The sequence below is a fragment of the Stenella coeruleoalba genome (assembly GCF_951394435.1).
Source record: "Stenella coeruleoalba genome assembly, chromosome: 1".
Lineage (NCBI taxonomy): Eukaryota > Metazoa > Chordata > Mammalia > Artiodactyla > Delphinidae > Stenella > Stenella coeruleoalba.
In genome coordinates, this window is record NC_137169.1 from 134,754,733 (window position 1) to 134,764,485 (window position 9,753).

Genomic DNA, 9,753 nt, shown 5'->3' on the forward strand with positions numbered 1-9,753 from the left:
TCTTTAGGATTCTCTATGCATACTATCCTGACATCTGCAAACAGTGACAATTTTACTTCTTTTCCAATTTGGATTCCTTTTATTTCTTTTTCTTCTCTGATTGCTGTGGTTAAGACTTCCAAAACTATGTCAAATAATAGTGGTGAGAGTGGGTAAACTTGTCTTGTTCCTGATCTTAGTGGAAATGGTTTCAGTTTTTCACCATTGAGAATGATGTTGGCTGTGAGTTTGTCATATATGGCCTTTATTATGTTGAGCAAAGTTTTCCCTCTATGCCTACTTTCTGGAGGGTTTTTATCATAAATGGGTGTTGAATTTTGTCAAAAGATTTTTCTGCATCTATTGAGATGATCATTTGGTTTCCTCCTTCAATTTGTTAATATGGTGTATCACATTGAATGATTTGTGTATATTGAAGAATCCTTGCATTCCTGAGATAAACCCCACTTGATTGTGGTGTATGATCCTTTTAATGTGCTGTTGGATTCTGTTTGCTAGTATTTTGTTGAGGATTTCTGCATCTATTTTCATCACCAATATTGGCCTGTAGTTTTCTTTCTTTGTGACATCTTTGGTTTTGGTGTCAGGGTGATGGTGGCCTCGTAGAATGAGTTTGGGAGTGTTCCTCCCTCTGGTATATTTTGGAAGAGTTTGAGAAGGATAGGCATTAGTTCTTCTCTAAATGTCTGATAGAATTCACCTGTGAAGCCACCTGGTCCTGGAATTTTATTTGTTGGAAGATTTTTAATCACAGTTTCAATTTCAGTGCTTGTGATTGGTCTGTTTATATTTTCTATTTCTTCCTGGTTCACTCTTGGAAGGCTGTTCTTTTCTAAGAATTTTTCCTTATCTTCCAGGTTGTCCATTTTATTGGTATATACTTGCTTATAGTAATCTCTCATGATCCTTTGTATTTCTGCAGTGTCAGTTGTTACTTCTCCTTTTTCATTTCTAAATCTATTGATTTGAGTCTTCTCCCTTTTTTTCTTGATGAGGCTGGCTAATGGTTTATCAATTTTGTTTATCTTCTCAAAGAACCAGCTTTTAGTTTTACTGAGCTTTGCTATTGTTTCCTTCATTTCTTTTTCATTTATTTCTGAACTGATCTTTATGACTTCTTTCCTTCTGCTAACTTTGGGGTTTTCTTGTTCTTCTCTCTCTAATTACATCTCTAAGTGATGTACCACCATCACTGAATCAGCATTACATTTACAGTGTAATCCTCTCAACAAATGGTACTGAAAAAAATAGATATTCATATTAAAAAAGTGAACCTTAACTCTTACCTTATACCATATACACAAATTAAATGGAAATGGATCATAGACCAAAATATGAGAGCTGAAATTATGAAACTATTAGAGACAACATAGAGGAAATTTGGGGGACTCAATTATACAAAAACTTCTTAGATAAGATATAGAAGGCACAAATTTTAAAAGAAAAAAATGATAAACTTGACTTTTATCATAATTAAATTTCCTCTTTGAAAACTATCGTGTGTGTGTGCTTGTGTGTGTGTATATGACAAAAATTTGTGTTGAGAATTCTGAAAAAAAAATTACAATTGAATAATGAAAACAGCAAAGATGAATAAGAAAGAATTTAAAATGGATAAATTATTTGAAAGTACACTCCAGAAAACAAGATAGCCAAATAACTAATTCATGCCTGTTAAGGTGTTTGTTATTCTTCTTCTAGGAAATGAAAAATAATCCACAATGAAATAAACATTAGAAGAGCTAAAATTAAAAAGACTGATAATACCATGTGTGGCTGAGGATATAGATCAATTTAGACACTCATCCTGCTGGGAATAAAAATTAATATAAACACTTTGGAAAACAACTTGACAGATTATAAAGTTAAACCTACTTCTATCCTGTGCTCTTGCAATGTAATTTTCAGAAATTCACAAAGAAGAAATAAAAACATTTGCTTACCCTAACATGTGTACATGATTGTTCACAGCAGCTTTACTTTTAAGAGTAGAAAACTGGAAACAACCTGCATCAACAGAATGAACATAGTGTGATATAGTCATTCACTGTAATGTTACTTAAATATAAGAAGCAAAGAACTACTGATACCCACAACAACAGAAATAAATATCAAAAACATGCTGAGCAAAGATGTTAGACAGTAGAATTCCATTTACAGGAAAATTTAGAAAAGACAGGTCTAATCTATAGTGACCCAAAGAAGATCAGTTTTTTCCTAAAGCCCAGATAAGGTGGGGAAGTAGCAGTGTTTGTATGGGAACTTCTGAGGTGATAGAAATATTCTATAATTTGAATGCAGTGGTGGTTACACAGGTCCATTAATTTGTTAAAACTTTTTGAAATACATTTGAGTAGAGGTGTTTTAACATTTGCAAATGATATTTAAATAAAGCAGATTTAAAAAAATAAACCAATGAAATTCTATGCTGCCATAAGAAGTTAAGTATTACAAAGACTATTTTAAAGCATGAGAGGGCACTATTACATAAAATAAGCAGGATAAAATGTTAGATAAAACATTTTAAAATCCACTTAGTATGAGAAAGAGGGAGAGAGAAAGAAACAAAATGTAAAAGAGTCAAATGCATTAATTCAACGAGTTATTTATTCTGATGTAGTCCCATTTGTTTCTTTTTGCTTTTGTTTTCCTTGCCTGAGGAGACATATCCAAAAAAAATATTACTAAGACCTATGTCAAAGAGCTTACTGCCTATGCTTTATTTTAGAAGGTTTAGGGTTTCAGGTCTTCCATTTAAGTCTTAATCCATTTTGAATTTATTTTTGTGTTTGGTGTGAGAGAGTAGTCCAGTTTGGTTCTTTTGCTGTCCATTTACTGAAGAGACTTTCTTTCTGCATGGTATTCTTGCCCCTTTTGTCATAGATTAATTGTCCTGCAAACTTGCTAAACTAGTTTATTAGTTCCAATAGGTCTTTGGTGGATTTCTTAAGGTTTTTTATACACATGATTCTGGCCATCTGTGAGGAGAGATAATTTATCTCTTTCTTTCTAATCTAAATATCTTGTAGTTCTCTTACTTGTTGAATTTCCCTGGCTGAATCCTGTAGCACAACGTTGAATTGAAGTGGCAAGGGCAGGAATCTTTTTTTTTTTATTGGAGTATAATTTCTTTATAATGTTGTGATAGTTTCTGCTGTACAACTAAGTGAATCAGCTATATGTATACACATATCCCCTGCCTCTTGGACCTCCCTCTCACCCTACCATCCCACCCGTCTAGGTCATCACAGAGCACCGAGCTGAGCTCCCTGTGCTATATACAGCAGGTTCCCACTAGCTGTCTATTTTACACATGGTAGTGTATATACATCAATCCTAATCTCCCAATTCATCCTACCCTCCTCTTGCCCCTTCCCATATCCACATGTAAGAGCAGGCATCCTTTATATATGTTGCTAATCATAGTTGGAAAGTACTTAGTCTTTTACCTTTAAGTATGATGTTAGCCGTGGATTTTTCATAGCCAAACTTTACCAAGTTGAGGACGATCCCTTTTATTCCTAGCTTATTGAGTGATTTTGTCATGATAAAGTACTAGATTGTTTATATGCTTATTCTGCATATATTGAATGACCAAATGGCATTTGTTCCTTAATGTATTAATATCTATTAATATGGTATGTAATACTGGTTGATTTTGTATGGTAAATCAACCTGGCTTTTCAGCAGTAAGTCCTAACTAGTCATTTTATATATCCTTTCGTTAGGTTGCTAAATTTAGCTAAGTAGTATTTTCTTGAGGATTTCCATATATATCCACATAAGGGATAGTTTTCCTGTGATGTCTATGTCTTTTTGTTATCAGTGCAATACTGGTCCCATAAGATTGAGTTGGGGAGTTTGATGGTTAATTTTGTGTATGAACTTGACTGGTCATGAAGTGCCCAGATTGAGCGTTACACTTGGAGTGTCTGTGAGAGCATTTCTGGATGGGATTAGCATTTGAGTCTGTGGAGTCAATAAGGGAGTTTGACCTTCCTGATCCACTGAGGGACGGAAAAGAACAAGAAATGGAGAAAGGACGAATCCATCCCTTTTTCTGTGTACCACTGTTTGACCAGGGACAGTTCATCTCATCTTCTCTGGCCCTCGGACTGGGATTTACATCGTTGACTCCTCTGGTTTTCAGGCCCTTGGACTCAGACTGAATTATACACATTTTCCTGGGCCTCCAGCTTATAGAAGGCAGCTTGTGGGACATCTAAGCCTCCATAATTGGGTGAGTCAGTTCCTTCTAATAAATTTCTCTCTCTCTCTCTCTCTCTCTATAAACACACACACACACACACACACACACACACACACACACACACACACGCATATACACATATATAATATTGATTCTGTTCCTCTGGAGAAATATGACTAGTATAGAAAGTGTTCTTTCCTTTTCTATTTTTGAGAGTTGTGAAGAATAGGGATAAATTCTTCTTGAAATGTTGAGAATTCTCCAGTGAAGCCATCTGGACCTGGAGTGAGGTTTTCTTCTGGGGGAGTTTTTGAATTACTAATTCTATCTGTTTACTTATTACAAGTCTATTCAAATTTTCTTCCTTTTTCTGAGTCAGACTTGGTAATTTGTGCCTTTCCAGGAATGTTCCATTTCATCAAGATTATTTAATATATGTTAGCATAATACTATGTTAGCATACAGTTGCTCATGGTATTCCCTTATAAATATGTTTGTATCTGTAAATTCAATGGTGTAATCTCCTTTTTCATTTGTGATTTTAATAATTTGACTTCTTTTTTCTTTGTCAATATACCTAAAAGTTTTTCAATTTTGTCAGTACTTTCAAAGAACCAAATAGGATATTATTGATTTTCTCTATGTGTTTATCTTCTATTTCATTGATTTTCATTCTAATCCTTATTATTTTCTCCTTAATGCTTGATTTCCATCCAGATTGCTCTTTTTCTTTTTCTAGTTTCTCAAGATGTAAATTTACATTACTGATTTGAGATCTTTTCTCTCTCTTTTTTTAAAAATAGGCACTTATAGCCATTAATTTCTTTCTAAAAACTAGTTTAACTGCATTCATCTCAGAGTATTTTCTAGTTTCCCTTGTTGTTTCTTCTTTATCTTATTTATTATTTAGGAATATGTTACTTTTCATATATTTGTGAATATCCTACATTTTCTCCTGTAATTTACAAAAATTTAATTACACTGGATTGGAGAACATTCTTTGTATGCTTTTGTATGATTTCAGTTCTTTTATCAAGACTTGTTTTGTGGCCTAATACATATGGTCTACACTGGAGAATGTTCCCTGGGTTCTCAAGAAGAATGTGTCACTCTGCTCTTATTAGGTGCCTCTTTTGTAGAAGTCTAGTTGTTTTATAGTGTTTTTCTATTTGCTTGTTGATCTTATGCCTAATTTTTCTCTCTGGCTTTGAAAGTGGGATATTGACATCTCCAGTTATTACTGTTAAATACATTCTCCAGTGTAGACCATACACATTAGGCCAGCAAGCAAGCCTTGGTCTTTGCAATTATGTAATTTAAAAAAATATAACTTTGAATGTTTATTTTAGGTAGAGACATAATCATCATGTTTTCCTGATAAACTGAGCATTTTCTTGTAACAAAATGAACTTTTTTTCCTCCATTGATAGTTTTGTCTTAAAGACTGTTTTGTCTGATCTTACTATAGCCATCCAGATCTATTGGTTGTTTCTTTTGTGATAAATCATTGAAATCTCAGATTTTCATTCCTTCCCATTGTACTCCAAATATAGTGTCCTAATATATGGCGGAGTTTACTGTGGCCTTGTGGTAGGAAGGGAGACAGTCTTAGATTTATGTAGTATCATCTGAATCCACATGAGTCTCAATGACAATAATGTCCCTGTCTGGCTGTTCAATACATATTTTGTGGGCTTCTGTTGTGCAGCTACAGAACTCAAGATGTTTTCTGTTTCAGTTTGCTCTTGAGATGGTCTCCTCTTTGCTGATGGACTCCCATTTCAAGTCTCATTGTTATTTCCCTTTGAGGACTGCCTGTGACTCTTACTCAATTCTTCACCTGGTAATTCAGCCCTTTGGTCGTTTTCTACAAGTGTGCTTTTCTCCATTACAGTGAACCATCGGATGCATTCACTAACTGGTTTCTGTAGCTTTGTAACCTGTCACTTCAAATGGCAAGCTGGAACCATAGGACACCTCGTGTCTTGGAAACCATGCCCGAACACCAATTTTGTTCTGATGTCTTACAGTGTTAGTGATGATGCATCTTGAAAGCCAGCCTCTTCTCTGAGTCTAAAATGTGAAAAAAAGGAAAAAAGAAGGGGATATATAAAGAGAGAAAGAGAGAGGGAGGAAGGAAAGAAAGGAAGGAAGGAAGGGAAGGAGGGAGGGAGGAGGGGAGGAAGGAGAAAGAAAAGTCAATTTGTTCTCAACTTCCTCAGGTTTCCCTGCTCAAGTGCTTTGCCTCAGGATTAGGAGGTCTTAAATAACCATATGTCTCACTGACTGTTTTATCTACTTTGATCATTTTCTTATTCCAAAGTTGGGGCTTTTTCCTCTTTCTTAAGTGTTCAAAAGCTTCAATATGTCATATTCTCCTTCCTCTCGGGCATTATCCACCACCCCTTCCTTGGGACTATACAGGAATAGTTTTTGGAACTAATGATTGATGGAGGGTAATAATAAAATACACGGAGTTTCAGGCATTACTGACACTCCTTAATAAATTAGAGCACAAATTAACCCTGCAGATCTTGACTGTGTGTCTTCTACCGGTACTATTGAAATTCTTTTGGGTTTTCACTAAAATTTGTCCAAAATGTCAGGGTCACACTGAAGTATTTAAGAAAATAAGCAATATAAATTTACATACCAAATAACTTGATATCCATAAAATTAATAGATAAATGACATATTCATCTGAAACAATTTTTGTATTTTTTTTAATGTTCAGGCAAACTGACAGTTATTAAGATGATGTTTATTTAGATTTTAATCATACATGTATGGTCTCTATCTTCTTTGTTTTCATATATTTTTTTATTGTTCAACCTATGGTGAAGCACACCGTTAATTCTATATAAAGAATTACAAAAAGTAATTTTCAATTTGGTAAAAATATTATATATAGTGTCTTATATGGTTATATATTATTATATACAATATCTTATCTATATATATATTTATAGATAACATTTATATACAATATAGTGTTTTCAGTTTATGTAGCATTTCCAACTTTCTATTATGAAATACATTATTCTTGATTATTAAGAGGTTTTTTTCACAATATGGGAAGGATTTGAAATTTTCATTTTTTCTCACTTAAAATTTTTAAAGATAATCTACTCAGAATCTGTACCAAAAAATGACTTTTATTTTGCTTCCTTCTCAGTTTAAAATTATAGTTAGTTTCTAATAAAAATTTGAAGAGTAGTAATAATAATAGAAAATACGAATTCAAAGTTTAAAACCATGATGGAAATCTTTAATTAATATTGCTCCCAAATTTAATCATGTACCATTTAAAATTTTAAGTTTTTATGGTATTTTCTACTTGTGATTTAGTAAGAATATAGTATTATGCACCAGAAGGTTGAGATTTATGCATTTAAGTATTATAACTCCAGTTATAATACTTGAAAGAAAAATGTAAATAATACATTATTGAAAAAATATACTATATATAAATATCTACAACTGGAGTAAGAATTTACTTTTTAAAGTTTACAGCATTAATAAGAATCAAGATCTTTATATATTTCAAAAATCTTGAAGTCCAGAGGGAAATATACATATTTCTTTAGACAAATGATAAGGAAACCTTCACATTCTCAGGGCAGATGTGAAGATGCACAATTGATATATCCAAAAATGTCTAATTCTGAAGAAAACAAATAAGGTTAAAGTCCCTTTGAAAAATAGAGAATTTAAACTGAATTCTACCTCAGATCTTTTATACAAGGATGTATAATAGGAAAGGAAATATGGGAAGATACAGGATGGTGGAGAAGGAAATACAAGCAGCCTGAGATAAAAATATTACTACATCAGGTTTATTAAATTATAAATAGTATTGGAAATACAAATTACTATGGTAATTAGAATTACTTCAAACTTTATTTTAATTATTTCAGTGAAAAGTTAGTGTTTACTTGACCAAAACTGATCTCCAAGAAGCTGACCTCCCAGAAAAGGAGTTGGCTCAGGCAGAGTCCTAAAGAAAGCAGTCACAGTCTGGTGCTCAAGCAACCACTTCTGGTCCAGGGCAAGACTTGGACTGAGATTCCTGATCCTGCCAATGAGAGGTCTGTGCTTTTCCATTCAAAAATAGTGGACTGTCAGGATAAGACTGGAGCCAAGATTCTGTCCTGTCATATTGCTATTATCTTGATCCCAGTCTCACAAAGAGGGGGCATTTACTGTAACAGGGAAGAATATTTTGTATTCTATTACAAGTTAATCACTAAAGGGATGTTGCCTATAAGCTTAAATTATACATAATGAGCCATCTCTGGCAACCCTGCTTCCCAGGTAATGAGCATTAAGCTAAAATACCTTTGTTTAGCTCACAGGAAACATCCTGACCAGACCCACCTGTGAATGACTGCAGGAGGAAGAAATTAACACATCCCCTCTGGAGGCTGACGGGAACCTGTAAAGTGTTTGGCTTTACTCCCTCCCTTTTAGTATAAAAGAGGCCTGAATTCTAACTCAGGCAACATGGTTCTTTGGGGCACATCGTCTCATTTTGCTGGCTTTCTGAATAAAGTCATTATTTCTTTCCCCAGCAACTCATCTCTCGATTATTGGCCTGTCATGCAGCGAGCAGTATGAGTTTAGACTCGGTAACATTACCACTCTTGCCACGTAAAGGATCTGTGGCCGAAGGATCAGCATCCCTCTCCTGGAGTGTGATGTCATGCCTTGCTAGCCCTCTAGATGTGTACTAGGTGATCAGGGACCTACACAGCTGCTACTGCTTCTATCCCTGTGAGTTTTCCAATGAACACTCTTCCAACAGGCCTGGCATTTGAGCACTTGACCACTTGCTTTTCTTTTTGGGAAAGTCATCTCTACAGTTAAGAATAAGCAATATCCTATTCTTTGAGAAAACAAAAGTTTTTTGTTTGTTTGTTTGTTTAGGTCATTGCTATTCCTTTTTTCTCAATATTTATATGTATTTGAAGGGCATTTAATTCTTATTTTATAACATGCTATTTTTATTAAAAATAAGAAAAGCTGCAAAGTTTACCTGATATAATCCTTTACCATGGCAAACTGGCCTTTAATATTCTAATATCAATGTCTAAGGGCAGCTAACTCAATTATAGGTTTACACTGAGTTGAAAAACTAATTCATTTTCTTGTATAATGATTACTGGTTGTTATATGCAGTATGACTACATACCTACAAATGTTAGGCCTATAGTAATGATTTTATTTTGTCAGAGATGTCAAAGGTCCACCAGAAAATATCACCTGACCTGTGATATGACAGCAGAGTAGAAATCAAGCAAGTTTAGATGAAAAGGGATCTTATTCCAGGCAGACAAATAGCAAGTGTAAAGGACGTGAAGCATGTGGGAGCATGGCAGACAGAAGAGAATGAAATAAAGCAGTGTCTTGATTAACGAACGTAAAGAAGAGTTTTGTACAACCTGAAAATAATTATAATTGGGGGGATGACATGGTTTATATGACATTTGAAAACATGTCACTGACTAGGTTGTAGAGAATTCAGATTAGGTGCAATTAGGAGT

At 34.1% G+C, this 9,753-nt stretch overlaps 1 long non-coding RNA gene across 2 annotated transcripts in view; it reads left to right on the plus strand.

The window, feature by feature from the left end:
- The window catches only part of LOC307194791, a 45,184-nt gene extending 36,350 nt beyond the window's left edge, over positions 1-8,834 (plus strand). Inside the window, exons 3-4 of one of the 2 annotated variants that reach the window (XR_013830627.1) lie at positions 4,151-4,240; positions 8,128-8,834. This is a non-coding gene — a long non-coding RNA (uncharacterized lncRNA). The remainder of the gene's footprint in view (positions 1-4,150; positions 4,241-8,127) is intronic. The other variant, XR_013830628.1, reaches the window with a different exon arrangement.
- Positions 8,835-9,753: the final 919 nt, after the last annotated feature.